This window comes from Palaemon carinicauda, chromosome 30, assembly GCF_036898095.1.
Source record: "Palaemon carinicauda isolate YSFRI2023 chromosome 30, ASM3689809v2, whole genome shotgun sequence".
Classification (NCBI taxonomy): Eukaryota; Metazoa; Arthropoda; class Malacostraca; order Decapoda; family Palaemonidae; genus Palaemon; species Palaemon carinicauda.
Window position 1 is genome coordinate 79,477,925 of NC_090754.1, and position 18,631 is coordinate 79,496,555.

Genomic DNA, 18,631 nt, shown 5'->3' on the forward strand with positions numbered 1-18,631 from the left:
GCAAGCGACAGCGCGTTGGCGAGCGGTGGTGCATTAACAAAACGCTAGCGCGCAGGGGAAGAATCGTGCGGGCGCGTAGGCGATTGCCAACGCGAGAGAGACTAGTGATGGTTAGCGTGCATCACGCTAACAGAAGGCGCGCAGGTGCATCAGGAAGGTGAGCGCTGAAGCAAGCTGTTAATCAGGCGATCCTAGACGGTCAAAAAACCGTTGGCGCCCATTAGTGCGTGGCAAAGAAGGGCGCGCCGATGTGCGCTGGCGATTGAAGAAAGCTGGCGCACAGAAGGACAGAAGTAAAGGAGAGCGCTGGCGAGCAGGAGGAAGATCTACGGCAAGACTCAGCAACCGGAGATCGTGGTCTACAGCAGGCGAGCGCTAGATCGCTACTAATGATGTTCAGGGGAACTGAAACGCGTGGCAGATCGATGGCGATCGTTGACGCGTAGGAGATCGCTGACGAGCAGGTGAACGTTGACGCGTCTAAGGTCGCTGGCGAGCAGAAGGCAACGCGTGGAAGCCTGTGCGTAGAAGAAGAGTCCTTGACCCAGACCTGAACCGAAGTTCCAGATCGCGAGGGCAAACGTGGGCGCACAGGGCGCGTAACAGGAACCAACAGGAACAGCAGAGATGATCATCATGAGAGCGCTGACGAACAGGAGAGCGCTGACGAACAGGAGAGCGCTGGCGAACAGGAGAGCGCTGGTGAACAGGAGAGCGCTGGCGATCAGGAGAGCGCTAGCAATCAGGAGAGCGCTAGCGATCAGGAAAGCGCTAGCGATCAGGAGAGCGCTAGCGATCAGGAAAGCCCTGATGAGCAGGAGAGCGCCTGTGCGCTAACACTGAGCTGGCAGAAGGGCGCGCAGAGGAGGAACCCTGACACACAAGGGAAGAACCCCCGTGGGAGGCAACCCTTTGCCCCGAAGGGATCGTGTCCGTCGGGAGACTGATGTCCGTCGGAAGACCGTTGTCCGTCGGGAAGACCGTTGTCCATCGGGAAGACCGTTGCCCGTCGGAAGACGAGGTCAGACTGCTGTCCATCTGCACCAGGGGTGGAAGATCAAGAAGAAGGAGTTGTAGGCTGCATACGGACATTCAAAAAGGAGCCTCTTAGCACCCTTATAGGGAGATGGGAGGCCCTTACGACGAGGCGGACGGTGAGCCTTACGGCGAAGGAGGCCAACAGCAACAACAGCAGAAGAATCCTCCAAAGAGGAGTCTCTATGAATGTACTCTCCCGCGAACGAAAGAGAAACACTTCGTAGAAGAGACTGGTCAGCCAGTGACCTAAAAGTAGCAATCCTCCAAAGAGGGGCTCCTGCAGTTGCCCAGCCCCTTGAGCGAAACTGCAGGTGCGACCGCTCAGCACCAAGAGCATAGTCACATGAAAAAAAGGCAAGAGAAGAACCCCCCAAAAGGGGAAAAACTCAAGCCTGGACAGGAAAAACTTCCCTCGGAAGGAAAGTTACCCACCCAAGGAGGCGAGCCTTCTGAGAGTTCTAAAATGAACTGGAGAGCTGTCAATCGTCATGAGAGTACTTCCAGTAGAAGGAGACACGCCTCTAACGAAAATCCAAAGGGGAGGCAGCAACAGCCGAATCCCCAGGCCTCAACAAGACAGCTCACACCGTTGCCATATTACAGAAACGAACTAGATCGGTAACTGTAAAAAAATAAAACAAAAATCATTAGTACACATTCATTCCCCCGGGAAGGCTCCGAAGAGGAATCCCGAGGGAAAGGAAAACAAGAATTACACAACAGGCACGTGCCCTCACAACCACTTACACTCACGGAAGGAGAGCTATAACCAAAACAGAATTATAACAATTATAATTATGTAACTATGTAATTATGTAATTTAAAAATGAACGAACACTAAAGAAAGAACGAAAACCCCGAAAGGAATCGTTCTACAAAGCTGAAAAATTAACAAATACAATTAGATTCATAAACTAATTGAGACAAAACGTACGGCGTAGCAACCCCCCCCCCCCCCCACGGGAAGGAAGCAACAAGAGGCGAGTAACGTAGTAAAAGGGTGAACAACCTCAAGAGAGAAAGAGAGAGAAAGACCGAAGTCAAACTCGATACCCATAACATTACACTGTGGTGACCTAGGCTAAACTGCCGAGGGCTCCACGGAGATATCGTACACTACACACACAAGCACAAATCTCTGAAAAGGAAACTTACTGATTTCTATACTCAAATATATATACAAACATGAAAAAATGTTTACATATATACAGTGGAACCTCTACACACGAACGTATCTACATCCGAAGTAAAATTCGAGCAAATTTTAGACTCTACACCCGAATTTTATTTTGACACACGAAGTAAACATTACGCCATTGAGCGACGAGTGCTCAGTTCTCTATTCTGGTGTGTATCGTGTGGTTATCCTCTGTTTGGTCTGTTATTAAGAGTGCTTATTTTCTTCCTTTTCTCACATTTCCTTTTTGATTTTACCCATAATCATGGTGCCTAAGAAGCTAAGTTTCAGTACAGGAAGAAGGCAATTCTTTCATTAGAATTGAAGCAAGAAATTATAGAAAAACATGAGAGCAGTGTGCATGTGAGTGATACTGTATGGCTAAACAATACAGTGAACCCTCGTTTATCGCGGTAGATAGGTTCCAGTCGCGGCCGGGATAGGTGAAAATCCGCGAAGTAGTGACACCATATTTACCTATTTATTCAACATGTATATTCAGACTTTTAAAACCTTCCCTTGTACGTAGTACTGTTAACAAACTACCCTTTAATGTACAGAACACTTAATGCATGTACTACAGTACCCTAAACTTAAACAGGCACAAATATTAAAGGTGATTTTATATCATGCATTTCCTAAACATGCTAAAAAGCACGATAAAAAATGGCAACCAATGTTTTGTTTACATTTATCTCTGATCATAATGTAGAAACAAACTGGAGGTAGAGCTTTGCTTATTACCCAGACATATTTCCCATACTTTTCCCTTAGAACTACATCACATCTTCCTACTTTAGATATATATATATATATATATATATATTATATATATATATATATATATATGTGTGTGTGTGTGTGTGTATATATATATATATATATATATTTATATGTATACACATATACATACCTACATATATACATAAATACATGCATACATATATATATATATATATATATTACTGTATATATATGGGTTATGGAAAAAATCCGCGAAGTGGTGAATCCGCGATGGTCGAACCGCGAAGTAGCGAGGGTTCACTGTATGGCCGGAATAGGCCTATGATCTCAAGGATCATTAAGCTGAAGGCAGGCATTAAAGCAAATAACCATCAAAGGGAATCACCATTATTACAAGACATCTTAGCAATACCCAGGAAGAGATAGAACGCCTTTTGTTGATAGGGATAAAGGACAAAGAGAATGTTGGCAACGATCATTTGTGAGAAGGGCCAGCGTGATGAACAGAAAGAAAGAAAAAAGTGAAGCAAAGAAAACCATGATAGCATTAACAAGCTCTTCTAAATAAGACTTCTCTTTTTTTCTGTTCCTCTCTAAACATAGCTTTAACATGTTCTTTAAATATCTCTCTCTCTCTCTCTCTCTCTCTCTCTCTCTCTCTCGTTCTTCTTTGCTGTTATAGTGTTATTTTTTTTTCCGAGAGAGAGAGAGAGAGAGAGAGAGAGAGAGAGAGAGAGATTAAACAAAAATGTGTTTAGAGTACTGTACATATGATTTTAACAGCGTCAACGAGTTGAAAAACAATTAAATGTAACTAAGAAAGTAATAACAGCTAATCTGAATTCCTTTATTAACTAAAACTAATATTGATACAAACACACTCGTGTGCGTATGCACAAACACACACACACAGGTTCAAGAATCGCTACGCAGTAAGAGAAACGGTCGGGGAGGAGGTAGAGATGGTGACTGCGATAACATACCGTAACTCGTCGCTGAAAGTGATGAAAATAAAAAATCAAAAGAAAAAAAAATGTAAAAAATATGAAATATGAAAATAAAAAAAAATAAATAAGCTAAGTTAGATTAAAATTTCCGTAGTGTAAGTTACGGTATGTTATCGCAGTCACCATCTCTAACTCCTCGCCCATCGTGTCTCCTCGTGCGTGTGTGTATGTTTGCGAATACGCACACGAGTGTGTTTGTATCAATATTTGTTTTAGTTAATAAAGGAATTCAGATTCGCTGATATTGTTTTTTTAGTTACATTTAACTGTCTTTCAACTCGTTGACGCTGTTAAAAATCATATGTACAGTACTCTAAACACATTTTTGTTCAATCTCTCTCTCTCTCTCTCTCTCTCTCTCTCTCTCTCTCTCGGAAAAAAAAATAAGACGTATCTAACACTATAACAGCAAAGAAGAACGAGAGAGAGAGAGAGAGAGAGAGAGAGAGAGAGAGAGAGAGAGAGATATTTAAAGAACATGTTAAAGCTATGTTTAGAGAGGAACAGAAAAACGCTGTTAAAGATCATATGTACACAACACATTTTTGTTTAATCTCTCTCTCTCTCTCTCTCTCTCTCTCTCTCTCTCTCTATTAATTTTTTCTGAGAGAGAGAGAGAGAGAGACGTCTCTAACACTAACAGTGAAGAAGAACAAGAGAGAGAGAGAGAGAGAGAGAGAGAGAGAGAGAGAGAGAGTATTTATTTAAAGAACATGTTAACACCATGTCTATCTTCTCGCCCATCGTCTGTCTCCTCCTGGCGTAGCAAATCCTACACCTGCGTTGGCCTGTCTTTAAGGTAAAGTGGCAATAAAATGTTATTTTCATTAGTAAAATAAATTTTTGAATATACTTACCCGATAATCATGTAGCTGTCAACTCCGTTGCCCGACAGAATTCTACGGAAGGGATACGCCAGCGATCGCTATACAAGAGGGGGGTGTACTCACAAGCGCCACCTGTGGCCAGGTACTGCAGTACTTCTTGTTGACACCACCTCAATTTTTCCTCGGTCCACTGGTTCTATGGGGAGGAAGGGTGGGTCAATTAAATCATGATTATCGGGTAAGTATATTCAAAAATTTATTTTACTAATGAAAATAACATTTTTCAATATTAAACTTACCCGATAATCATGTAGCTGATTCACACCCAGGGAGGTGGGTGAAAACCAGTGTACATGTATATCAAGAAGCTAAGTATCCCGTATTTCATATTATCAGTTATTCAAAATAACAATGAAATTACAAGTACCTGGTAAGGAAGTCGACTTGAGCCATTACTCTGCCTTAAATAAGTTCGTCTTCCTTACTGAGCGCAGCGTTCCTCTTAGGAGGCTGAACAACTCTAAGGTGCTGAAGTATCAAGGGCTGCAACCCATACTAAAGGACCTCATCACAACCTTTAACCTCGGCGCTTCTCAAGAAAGAATTGACCACCCGCCAAATCAACAAGGATGTGGAAGGCTTCTTAGCCGACCGTACAACCCATAAAAAGTATTCAAGAGAAAGGTTAAAAGGTTATGGGATTATGGGAATGTAGTGGCTGAGCCCTCGCCTACTACTGCATTCGTTGCTACGAATGGTCCCAGGGTGTAGCAGTACTCGTAAAGAGACCGGACATCTTTGAGATAGAATGATGCGAACACTGACTTGCTTCTCCAATAGGTTGCATCTATAACACTCTGCAGAGAATGGCTCTGTTTGAAGGCCACTGAAGTAGCCACAGCTCCCACTTCATGTGTCCTTACCTTCAGCAAAGCAAGGGTCTTCTTCCTTCAGATGAGAATATGCTTCCCTAATCAGAAGCCTGAATAGTAAGAAACTGAGTTCTTAGAACTTGGAAAAGAAGGTTTCTTGATAGCACACCATAAGGCTTCTGATTGTCCTCGTAAAGGTTAAGACCTTTTTAGATAGTACCTAAGAGCTCTAACTGGGCAAAGTACTCTCTCCAGTTCATTTCCCACCAAGTTGGACAGGCTTGGGATTTCGAACGACTTAGGCCAAGGACGTGAAGGAAGCTCGTTTAGCAAAAACCGAGCTGCAAGGAACATGTAGCCGTTTCAGATGTGAAAACAATGATCCTGCTGAAGGCGTGGATCTCACTTACTCTTTTAGCTGTTGTCAAGCATACGAGGAAAAGAGTTTTTAATGTGAGGTCCTAAAAAGAGGCTGATTGGAGAGGTTCAAATCTTGATGACATAAGGAACCTTAGGACCACGTCTAGATTCCAGCCTGGAGTGGACAACCGACGTTCCTTTGAGGTCTCAAAAGACCTAGGGAGATCCTGTAGATCTTTGTTGGTGGAAAGATCCAAGCCTCTGTGGCGGAAAACCGCTGCCAACATACTTCTGTAACCCTTGATCGTAGGAGCTGAAAGGGATCTTACTTTCCTTAGATGTAACAGGAAGTCAGCAATCTGGGTTACAGTGGTACTGGTTGAGGAAACTGCATTGGTCTTGTACCAGCTACGGAAGACTTCCCCTTGAGACTGATAGATTCTGAGAGTGGATGTTCTCCTTGCTTTGGCAATCGCTCTGGCTGCCTCCTTCGAAAAGCCCCTAGCTCTTGAGAGTCTTTCGAAAGTCTGAAGGCAGTCAGACGAAGAGCGTGGAGGTTTGGGTGTACCTTCTTTACGTGAGGTAGACGTAGAAGGTTCACTCCTAGAGGAAGAGTCCTGGGAATGTCGACCAGCCATTGCAGTACCTCTAAGAACCATTCTCTCGCGGGCCAGAGCGGAGCCAACCAACGTCAGCCGTGTCCCTTTGCGAGAGGAGAACTTCTGAAGTACCCTGTTGACAATCTTGAACGGCGGGAATGCATACAGGTCGAGATGGAACCAATCCAGCAGAAAAGCATCCACGTGAACTGCTGCTGGGTCTGGAATCGGAGAACAATACAACAGGAGTCTCTAGGTTATCGAGGTAGCGAACAGATCTATGGTTGGCTGACCCCACAGGGCCCAAAGTCTGCTGCAAACATTCTTGTGAAGGGTCCACTCTGTGGGGATGACCTGACCCTTCCGGCTGAGGCGATCTGCCATGACATTCATACCGCCCTGAATGAACCTCGTTACCAGCGTGAGCTTTCGATCTTTAGACCAGATGAGGAGGTCCCTTGCGATCTAGAACAACTTCCACGAAAGAGTCCCTCCCTGCTTGAAGATGTAAGCCAGGGCTGTGGTGTTGTCAGAGTCCACCTCCACCACTTTGTTAAGCTGGAGGGACTTGAAGTTTATCAAGGCCAGAAGAACCGCCAACAACCCCTTGCAATTGATGTGAAGTGTCCTTTGCTCCTGATTCCATGTTCCTGAGCATTCCTGTCCGTCCAAAGTCGCACCCCAGCCCGTGTCTGATGCGTCCGAGAGAATGGCGGTCGGGTTTCTGAACAGCCAAAGGTAGACTTCCTTGAGAAGAAAGCTGTTCTTACACCACGCGAGAGAAGACCTCCTCTCTTCGGAGACAGGAACTGAGACCGTCTCTAGCGTCATGTCCTTTATCCAGTGAGCAGCTAGATGATACTGAAGGGGGGGAGGTGGAGTCTCCCTAACACGATGAACAGGGCCAGCGATGAAAGTGTCCCTGTTAGACTCATCCACTACCTGACTGAGCATCGGTTCCTTCTCAGCATGCTCTGGATGCATTCTAGGGCTTGGAAGATCCTTGGGGCCGACGGAAAAGCCCGAAAAGCTCGACTCTGAAGATCCATACCCAGGGAGACAATGGTCTGGGATGGGACGAGCTGAGACTCCTCAAAATTGACCAGGAGGCCCAGTTCCTTGGTAAGATCCATAGTCCATCTGAGAATCTCCAGACAGCGACGACTTGTGGGAGCTCTTAAAAGCCAGTCGTCTGACGGAGCCGGACACAAGATCATGGTACTGCTGCACAGTCTGTGAACTGTCAACCATGGGGAAGCGAGGAAGTACAGTGACAACCCGAAGCTGTCTAGACTGTCTGGGTCGTACAGACAACTCCTTATCGGGTTGCTGAGGTTGCCGCACTGCGTCACAACAAGTCACTTCTGCTGGTTGTTGAACGTCTTCCCAGTGACACACTGACTCCGTAAACAAAAAATCCTCTAACAAGGACTAAGCTTGGACTGCATGTCTTGCAACACAGCTCAAGGTCTATGGGAGCAGGTGTGGTAACAGACGGGGTTAGCGACTGAAGTGGAACCATTACCTTCCCTGGAAGCATGTTATGCTTAAATAAAAGTCCATAGGAGGCTACGCAGCTAAAGGCTCCTCTCCAAATGACAGAGTCCTCAAGGGAATATCAGAAGGAGGGAGAAAAGCACTTTCTCATCTACAGGGACCATATCCGAGAAAAGCTAAGTTCTCTCAGTGAGGGTTTCACTGGAGCAAAAGCAGCAGACTAGAAGGCAACGTTATGAAACTGCTTGACAGTCTAGTGAGTTGGCAACAACCAAAGATGTGTGACTGAGAAGCATGCGGTAAGGTATGCAGAGCATGTTGTATGCAGAGCATGCTGTATGCAGAGCATGCTGTATGTAGAGCATGCTGTAAGGTAAGCAGAGCGTGTTGCATGGCGTGTAACATTTCTCAGAAATTCCATGACCAGTGCTAGATTGAGTAAAATCGCATTACTGTCCATTGAAAGTGCACGTGCCGAGGGAATTGATTTAGACTGTTTTGTTGATGAATTTGATAGCCGGCATGATAATCGTAGAATTAAGCTGCACTAAATGTACTATAATCTACTTCACCTCAGGAAAGGGAAACTCGCCCTGTTGGCAACACTGCATTACTTCATGCATGCTTGCATGGGGTTTTAATATCAACATAATATTTACCTTACATTCATAACTCATGATTCATTTTTGTTTTGAAGATATTTTTGCCATATTTTGCGATTTTGTTAAAAATATATTGCAAGGAATACATATATATTTTTATATTAAGTAATACAAATAACCTCCATTATCATAATGTTTGTGTAGGCATACATGTATATGATTACAAATGCAATTTATGAAAGTAATGAGGTGTTATTATTGTCATTTGTTATTTCCAAGTTGAATGGGAAGAGGCTCAAGTTGAGGAGAAAGTGGCAGATGCATGCGTTGAGGTGGCTGACTCATAGCATGAGGTTGCTGCCTCAAGAGTTGCGCTTGCTGTAAGGGTTGCGGATGCGCAGTAGCAGGTTCCTGAGGAACGAGTTGAGGTTCCTGAGGTGTGAGCTACGAGAGTTGAGGTAGCGGCTGCGCAGAACGCAGTTCTTGTCTCGCGAGTTGAGGTTCCTGAGGTGCTAGCCTAAGGAGTTGAGGCTCTCGCCTTGAGGAGGGTTGAGGTCGCTGCAGCGAGTGCTGAGGTGGCTGCCTCATGGATGGAAGAGGTTGTCGTACCTCAAGAGATTGTTGCCTCGCTGGTGGAAGCGGAAGCGGAGGAAGTAAGGCATAAGATTCCTGCTCCCATTGCTGAGGTTGCCTTAAGGAAGGCGGAGGTTGCTGCACACCGCTGGTAACTGGCAACTCAGAACGCGGTAAGGTATCCTGAGGAACCTCAACATCGTACGCCTGGCAGACTGGACTGCGGTGAGGCGGAGCGATCGCAGGAGGAGGTGTAACCTTCTCAGCCTGAAACTCACGCATTAAGACCGCAAGCTGCGACTGCATGGACTGCAGCAAAGTCGTCTTGGGATCAACAGACGATAAGGTCTGTTGAGGCAAAGCCTTAATAGAAGATGAGGTCTGTTGAGGCATCGCCTTACCTCTCTTAGGAGGTGTGCAGTCACCTGATGACTGCGGAGAGTCAGAGCTAACTCAATGACTGCATCCGGGTTGTTGAACTCTAGAGGTCTGGACTTTACGTTTAAGAGGTCTTGAGACCTGAGTCCAGCGTTTTCTCCCCGAAATTTCTTCTGCAGACGAGCAAAATAAGGGCTCAATCGTCTGCGGGTGGGAGTGACGGTCTCTGTAAGACACGCCCGCAACCACCGAGGATACTTCTGTGCGCCGATCAAGGCCTGCCGAACCCTTTTGCCCTTCGACATTGCTTCTCCCCTGGGCTTGGGAGCTTGCAAGAGGTCCCGGACTGGGAGGACGACTGGCACGCACAGAAGTACCCTCACGCACAACACTGACACACTTTGCGCTAATCACTTATCACTTTTGAATTTCTGTTTGCACTTATTTCACTGAACTCGAAACTTTAAGTGGTTTGTACCTGAAACACGCAATTCTATCCTTCCTTAAAAGTTAGTAATTGCGAAAACAGAATTACAATGTAACAGAAAAATCTAATGAAAGATAAATAATTCAGTGGCTGGAAAGAGACTAAACACTAGATCAAATAAACTACGTTTAAAATCTCTCACCGCATAAAGCTTGAGAACAAGAATAAACTCTAGAAACGTTTACCTTCTTCCCCTAAAGAGACTAGGGAGAAGAGCAAAAACGATAACAACGTTACTCGCTTGAACGAAACGTTTATCCAGCTCTCTCTCCCTCCGTCTCTATCTCTCTCTCTCTCTCTCTCTTGACTTAGAACCTGAGAGAAGAGCCCAATCATATATACTCGTTAAAACATATTATTGTTAAAGGAAAAAAAACTGAAAGATTTCCCAAATAAAAAGTTCCTTTATTAGAATTAAAACCATTAAGCTAAGAAAGAATGAACAAAACGGTAGAAACGGTTTACTCTTACTGCAACGTGACACCGTGAAAATTCTCTCTCTATCGTAACGATAGAGCGCAAGTTGAACGTTCTGAACGTCAACAACTGCAGAGACAAAACAAAACGTTAGTTCAACTTTGAAACAGTACGAGACTATCAAAGAAATTCTTTCAAAAACATTAAAATAGCATAATATGTTAACAGGTAAAACCGAAATGACGGGCTCAATGTTAATTAACTTCGGTACAAGAAAAGACCGCCTACTATTAGGAAAGGTCGAATATAAACATATAAAAATTAATTTTAATAAATTTATAAAAAAGGAAGTTAATCGAAGAGGCCTATAAAAGGCGGAGAGATATAAAATAAATCTATAACTTTTGTTAAGCAAAATTAAGAAAGAGAGTCTATACTCTCTTAGACACCAACACTTCCGTCTAAGGGAAGGGTCGGCCATTTAAAGGTGAAAGAGAGTTCATACTCTCTTCGTCACCATAATTAATCAAATTAATTCCAAAAGCTAGCTAAGCTAATAATAAAACTTCCTGAATAGCGAAAGCTGAAATCTTAGAGCAATACTTCACCAAAAACCGTGAACAAGACTCCAAAATTATAAGCGTATCCATGAACGTCTTGCCGGAAGCACGACAGAGGAAAAATTGAGGTGGTGTCAACAAGAAGTACTGCAGTACCTGGCCACAGGTGGCGCTTGTGAGTACACCCCCCTCTTGTATAGCGATCGCTGGCGTATCCCTTCCGTAGAATTCTGTCGGGCAACGGAGTTGACAGCTACATGATTATCGGGTAAGTTTAATATTGAAAAACACATTTTTTATTTATTATTTCTTTATAATTATCTTTTTTACATGCTTCTTTCATATTATGCAGTTATGTTATTGTTATGTGTAATCATGTGTAGCCATTTATTAAGGATTTATTATGGGTTTTTAGGCTGAGGAACGAATTAAATGAATTACCATGTATTCTTATGGGAAAATTTGTTTCTACATCCGAACATTTTCTACATCCGAAGTTGGTTGTGGAACGAATTAAATTCGTATGTAGAGGTACCACTGTATAGAGTAAAAGAAAAGTAAGTGATTAAGTAAAGACAAAACAAATAATGGCTGCCAAGCGAGGACAAAGACAGAGATGTCTGTCACAGTCCGAGCCAAAAGTGAAAGAGAGCTTCACCGGTGTGTGTGGGGGGGGAGGGGTAGCTAGCTACCACTCCCCTACCCCCCTCCCCCGCTAACTAGCGCGGGGGTAATACACCCTCGTTAAATTCTAATGGCTCGCCATTTCAGCTACGCTAAAAGGTAAACCCAATGTGAATAGCGTAGTTTGTATTTCAGTTACGGAACAAAGTTTATTTTAATTGTTAAATTCTTTTCTTGTAGTTTCCTATTTCCTTTCTTCACTTGCTTATTTTCCCTGTTGGAGCCCTCAGGCTTATAGCATTCTGTTTTTCCAACTAGGGGTGTAGCTTAGAAAGTAATAATAATAATAATAATAATAATAATAATAATAATATCAGCCTAGGCCTATGAGGTACAGCAAAGAATATTAGCCTAGGCCTATAGGGTATAGCATAAAATATTAGCCTATGCCTATGGGTTACACTTGTATTAGCTTATAACAAAGGTATGAATTTCTATGTTTAGGTTTGTTTGTAGACAATTGTACTAGAAAGAACGGTAGCCTTTGAATCCGACAGTTAATAAACGATACTTTAATTTATAACAAAATTGGAATTAGCTATTAGAAATGGACGAGTACTGACCAGTTTGGCATTTTTCTCTTTATGATTAATGGGTGCTGGGTCATAATAACTCACGTATCAATCGATTAAAATGTGAAGTCTATTTCAAGAGTCTAAGTTCATTGTTTACATTTGGGAGACTGATGGTGGGTTATTACCTATTTGTTGGTTTCAATCGCTTTGGGGAGCTTTATGTGGTTTTGGAATGAAATAATCCTTCAGGTGGCTGTTTTTGGTAACCAATTAAGAGCTTACAAGTATAGCGCAGATATATAAATACCCTGAACTACTTTCACAACACCCATCCCCACACCCCTTTCTCTACAGTTCCACCATGATCACCGTGTGCTCCAAATGTCCCACAAGAAACTGGGATAATACATTACGGAATTTTATGAAAAATGACCAGCCATACAAGTTTTCTGAAGTTTCCGTTTAGTACCCTCACCCATATATATGAGGGACAGTCCCAGTGCTCCCACCATCTACAGAAGACCATCAACCTTGACCCTCCCAAACCTATGGTAAGGATTACAGTAAATATAACCACTTATGATACATTAAGACGGTAGTGACCCACGGGGATGGACCACTTGCCAGAACAATGGAGCAGTGAAATCGTTTAATAATGGTGTTCATCTTCATTTGAAATACGATAATAATATGATTTAGTATTCCATTCCCAGGAGTGAGGTCATTTGGGAAGCATACAAAGGGTTAAAACTTAGTCTTCAAATAAGCTAAGGATGCAGTCTATGGGGGGTGGTTGGTAAGTAGGTAAGGATACAGCAGTGTAAGAGGTTGGCAAAGGTAAGAATACAGCTTCTAGATTAGGTTAGGTTAGGATAGGTAGGAAATGTTACGTTACGTGGTATTCTTGTGATTATTTCCCTTTTAAAATGTGATTTTGGGGGTGTAGGTATGATGACAACTATGCCATCTAACTCCCTTATTTTCAACCCTATCGCTAAGACTATGGCAGTCTAAGGGGGTAGCCGGGAGGCGTTAGCCCCCGGTAGGTAAGTAGGTAAGGACACAGGTTGTAGTTAGGTTAGCTGGTCTTCTATGCATGTGGGAGGCCGTGTTCGTCGTTATACGGTACAAAAGCTCCGTAATTTTTAAATCATAACCTTTGAAATTATACTTTGATGCCAGTTACATGAACCATATATTTTCCAACTGGTTATTTTATGTTCAATACTGTATACATTTCTGACCATTGTTAATACTGTAAATCAGTCATTTTTGGAATTTCCCCACCCAAAAACTCCAGTTTCCCAGTGGGGTTCCCAATAATTTTTTTGGGTAGTGTGAAGGTGATTGACTCACCAATATTTTATTCGCCACAATACTAGCCCACTCGGCTAACGCAGGTAAGGCAACATATATCGCTTGCCAGAACAGAGGAGCATTAAAATAACGTATAATTCCAAGCGTAACTAGCCCAGGCAGAGCGAAGACCATTAACCAACGTACTTGTTGATACAATAGAATATGAGTGACGACGATAGGAAGGATTCTCGTTTTCTATGCGAGTAGCATGCCTGGTAACCCGACACGCACACCTAAATTTCCTATAAAAATGGTCCAAAAACTCAATAACAGGTAGTCTGCCCTAATAATCAAGGTCAGAAATGCATAAAACACAAGAGAGTGAGTAGAAAAAGTATAGGGTTCCTATATTTAAGGTGGAAATTAAAGTATTATATATTTACCAAATTGACAAATTAAAAAAAAAAAAAAGTAATGACATCATAGTAGGCCTAGGTCAAACCGCCACATTAGGCTAACTCTTACAAATACAGCAAAGCTTAAAATTAGGTAACTGATATCCTATACAATGAACATATTTAACAGTAGGTTACATACCTCTTAGTATGACTTGAAATGACTCGATCTTTCAGAAGGCAGACAACAGATATGTCTCGATTTTCTCACCAAAACAAACTGTCAAGATGATCGGTATCGGTTTACAACAAAACCTGTCAAATCCCAAACATGAAAAATAATTCCGGGTTCTTGCAGATCATAATAGTTTACAGAAAGCAAAAAAAAAAAAGAAATAATCAGTACTTAACACTAAATATATTCTCAAATATTCATAACTGTTATAATAGTTGTGAAAACAAAACCTAAATCAACTTATAATACAGTTTAATGTTTATTCTAATCATTTACATAACCCGGATATTCTACATGAATTTGTTGTAAACGATGTCACAGTCCTGAGGTAATGTCACTTTAAATTTACAAAAGAAAGGGAATTCAAGAAAATCAATTTTAAAGGTCTTGAGGTGCAAAATCTAAAATATATACTAAAGCGAATATTATCCATCATATAAAAAAAAACATTCTACACTAAAATAAAAAAAAAATCAAGATAAGAAGTATTGATGAAAAAATTTAAGAAGAATTAACACATTAATATTCTATGATTTTATGATAATCAACAAAAATTTAAGGGATACTGTGAACATATTTAACCTAGTCCATACTGATCACGAGGCTCTTGATATTTTTCATATTATATAGGCTACACATACTATGTGTAACTCTCAAGGGATGAAATGTATAAAATGCACAAATGATCATATAGTGATTGTAATAAATTGTAAAGATTTTGAATACATGAGATTAGCAAAATATAGAGATCATGGATACTATGGACGTCATAAACTGCGGCTATGTAAACATTAAATTAGTTGGTAATCACGCAATTCAAACTAGTTTGGTTTCTTTCGTGACCGACTGTATTATATCTGCCCTTTCCTGCTCGTAGGGGTGTTCCTCACAGGTCTACAGAATTATATTTCCCTTTCGTCATATTGTCTTTTCTCTAATTAGCTTCACAAAGTCCATTCACGTTAAATCGATCATACAAATCAAAATTTGTTTCTTTTCCAGATCTATCCCGTTATGAAGCTCACTTCAAATTTCACATGTAAATAAGATTTTTTTTAATGCTTCACATTAACAAGGGATGTGCTATGTGATACTATAAATACTTGAGAATGTATATGACAAGCAGATCTTGTAGTGTAGGGCGTAGGCCTGCGTTCGTCTGTGTGACAGACTCAGGAAAACAGCCTTTAAAGTAAAATAAAACGAACGTCCCCTGTATATCAAGCTGTTTCCTCCTTGATAAAGTTTGTCATTTAAAAAATACTCATATGGTCTTGCAACGCTTTGTGGTCAGAAAGATAATGTATCAAGTCATGCATTTAAGGAATTTGGGCCGCATGACCCTGTGGTAGGACTGCGAAGGTCATTCAGTGCAAGGGGGTCTGTAAAGGAAAATTTTGCAGCTTCACCATGTCAGTAAGAAGGAAGAAAGGACGCGGAAACATATATAAAGTAAAATGCTAAAGTGTAAGTGCAACTGAGGGCTGAAGGAACATTGCAAAGCCCTAGTATAGGAAGGGCTATAAAGGTTTAAAGCCCGCTCATGAATTGCAGAGGCAACGGACAGAGACATTGCCCTATCAAGCAGGACAATATCCTAGAGACTGACCATATATACATATGATCAGCGCCCAAGGCCCCTCTCCACCTAAGCTAGGACCAATGAGGGCCAGGCAATGGCGGCTGATGATTCACCAGATAGACCTATAGGCTCCCACAAACACCCTGATGATTCAGCAGATAGACCTATAGGCTCCCACAAACACCCTGATGATTCAGCAGATAGACCTATAGGCTCCCACAAACACCCTGATGATTCAGCAGATAGACCTATAGGCTCCCACAAACACCCTATCATTAGCTCACAAGGATGGTGAGGTTGCAGCGACCAAAGCAACTAACGAGTTTGAGCGGGACTCGAACCCCAGTTTGGCAATCGAGGTACGGCTAATTCGGACCATGGCTGATTCGGACTTTTTTTCTGGACCTGTATTAAGGCTGATTCGGCCTTTCGTGGTTGGTTGATTCGGACCTTCTATAAAATAAACACCTGTTACTGAGAGTACATTTAATGTAATATTAAAGCTTACCAGTCTTAAGCAACTTTGGCCATTGTGGATGAGGAAAAATAACCCAACACAAACAAAACTCACTCATGCTTTACTCCTTCATTTACACATATTTAGATCTTACACACACACACACACAGACACACACACACACACACACACACACACATATATATATATATATATATATATATATATATATATATATATATATATATATATATATATATTATACATATATATATATATATATATATATATATATATATATATATATATATATATATATATATATATATATATATATATATATAAACACACTTCTTTAGAAGCTCGCCAGTTGTAATCTTCCTATCATTGTAGTCCTTCCACACTCCCATGATCCGCCCTTGAATTTCCTTTACCTGTTTTCTTTGACGTTTCTTTAGTTTGCCCTCTTTGACGAGCTTAACCGGATTAGGTATTTCCTTAGCCTCAAAATAAATCAAGTTTATCAACAAGTAAAATGGGAGGTTACCTTTTTTGGCGCTTTTGTTTAGATTATGATGTCATCCTTCAAATTCATGATTTATTCTTATACTGCGCCTAAATACTGACCAGTTCTCCACTTTCCATATCCTATGATGCAATCATGTTTCCTTAACACAATCCATAAATTCTCTTACGGGTCCAATTACACCTACCTTTCCTGAAAGTTCACTAAAAGCTTCCTTAATATCGCCGTGGGATAAAAATGGCAAAGCAAGGACTTTTTCTTACAATTTTATACATGTTGTCTCTCCTACAGTACAACGTTTGGAATCCTAATTCCTGAAATTTTCTGCACAAAGCTTGTGTAAAATGATAAGCACAGCCCTTTATTACTGGGTCATTAAAAATCGATCTAACAGCTTTTCACAAACCTGCCTCAAAATCAACTAAAAATGATGAAACACTAGGAGCTGCTGGTAAAATTTCAATGACAGCTTTAAGAACTGCTATGTAGTTCTTTGACCTCTTACCAGACATTATAACAAAACAATTGGAATCTGTTTCATGCAGTCCTCACTCGACAAAACAATGAATAGACAGTAACTTTTAAAAAGGTTTCTTAACTACTTTGAAGGTCCCATCTAAGTACCATGTTTTGCCTTTGACTGGAAAATTTGTTTGTTTGACTGTACAGAATATGAAATACTTCTTTTCACCAACTACAACGGTTCTTCTTAAAAAAAAAAAAAAAAAAAAAAAAAAAAAAAAAAAAAAAAAAAATAAAATAAAAAAAACCACTCCCCTGGAATTGTCTCCTTAAGATAATCCAGGTCCAGGTCAAATGTCAGATCACTGGGATCCTTAGGCCAACATGCAGCCCTCTATTAATTATTCCTATTAAAGTGTTGTGGTTGGCCCTTGCAGTTTCGGCCTGGCTGGGATCACTTAGTTGATTATCAATAGAGCTTACTATATTATTTGCAGACTCGAACACCTTTGTTTTTACATTCTGCCTTAATCTATACTGCTGTATGTATACTTGGCCTTGCTGGATGAGTATGAAAAACTGCCCCTGTACAATAAAATGTGTAGAGTAAAATGTATATCCGGTTTCTAATAACAACTGAACAAGGGGTCTTCTACCCTCGTACACTACACCTCCATTCTACAGTACCATTTTTCTGTTGCTGTTTAAAAGTAAAACAATAACTATTACTAGAGACCAGCGTGGTGTGAGGTAAGGAACTCTCTTTCACACAGGACGGTAAATACTGCATGCAGTAAAAAAACTGCAACAGTATTTACTGCACGACCTAAGCGGACATACAATATGTATACTTCTATTCACACACGACAGATTTTACTGCAACGTTAAATTTGCTGCATGATGCCTGCGTTTGTACTGCTAAAACTGCTGCAGTAGATTTACTGCAACAGTTTAGCTGTCTATGGTTTTCAATGGTATCTTTCACACTATGCAGATTTTACTGCACCCCCTAGTATGTTTCAGACAGTAGGTCAGCGAGGGTGTGTGCATATTCCGCTCCTACAAGAGGTAAGGATAATTAAAACTAATTTCTTTTTGTTACTCAATGTAATATGCAATGAATATTCTTAATCTTAATTGATATTTTAAATAATTTCTAAATAATAAAGAATCATAGTCATGTAAAATAGTCAATATATATAAGGAACCTCTTGGAGGTTATATTGTTATTTACATGAATTTTGTTTATATGGATTGAAATTATACGCAAAAGTAGCATTTATGTTATTATTTGTATTTGTTTAGACGGGTTACATTATTATGAGGTAATGTATATTA

The 18,631-nt window shown here is 41.2% G+C and overlaps 1 protein-coding gene across 1 annotated transcript in view; it reads right to left on the reverse strand.

Annotated features, from left to right (window-relative positions):
* BORCS5 (BLOC-1 related complex subunit 5) overlaps window positions 1-14,349 on the reverse strand; it is a 256,791-nt gene extending 242,442 nt beyond the window's left edge. Inside the window, exon 1 of the mRNA XM_068354121.1 lies at window positions 14,234-14,349. The gene's annotated coding sequence lies outside the window, so the exon portion shown is untranslated. The remainder of the gene's footprint in view (window positions 1-14,233) is intronic.
* Window positions 14,350-18,631: the final 4,282 nt, after the last annotated feature.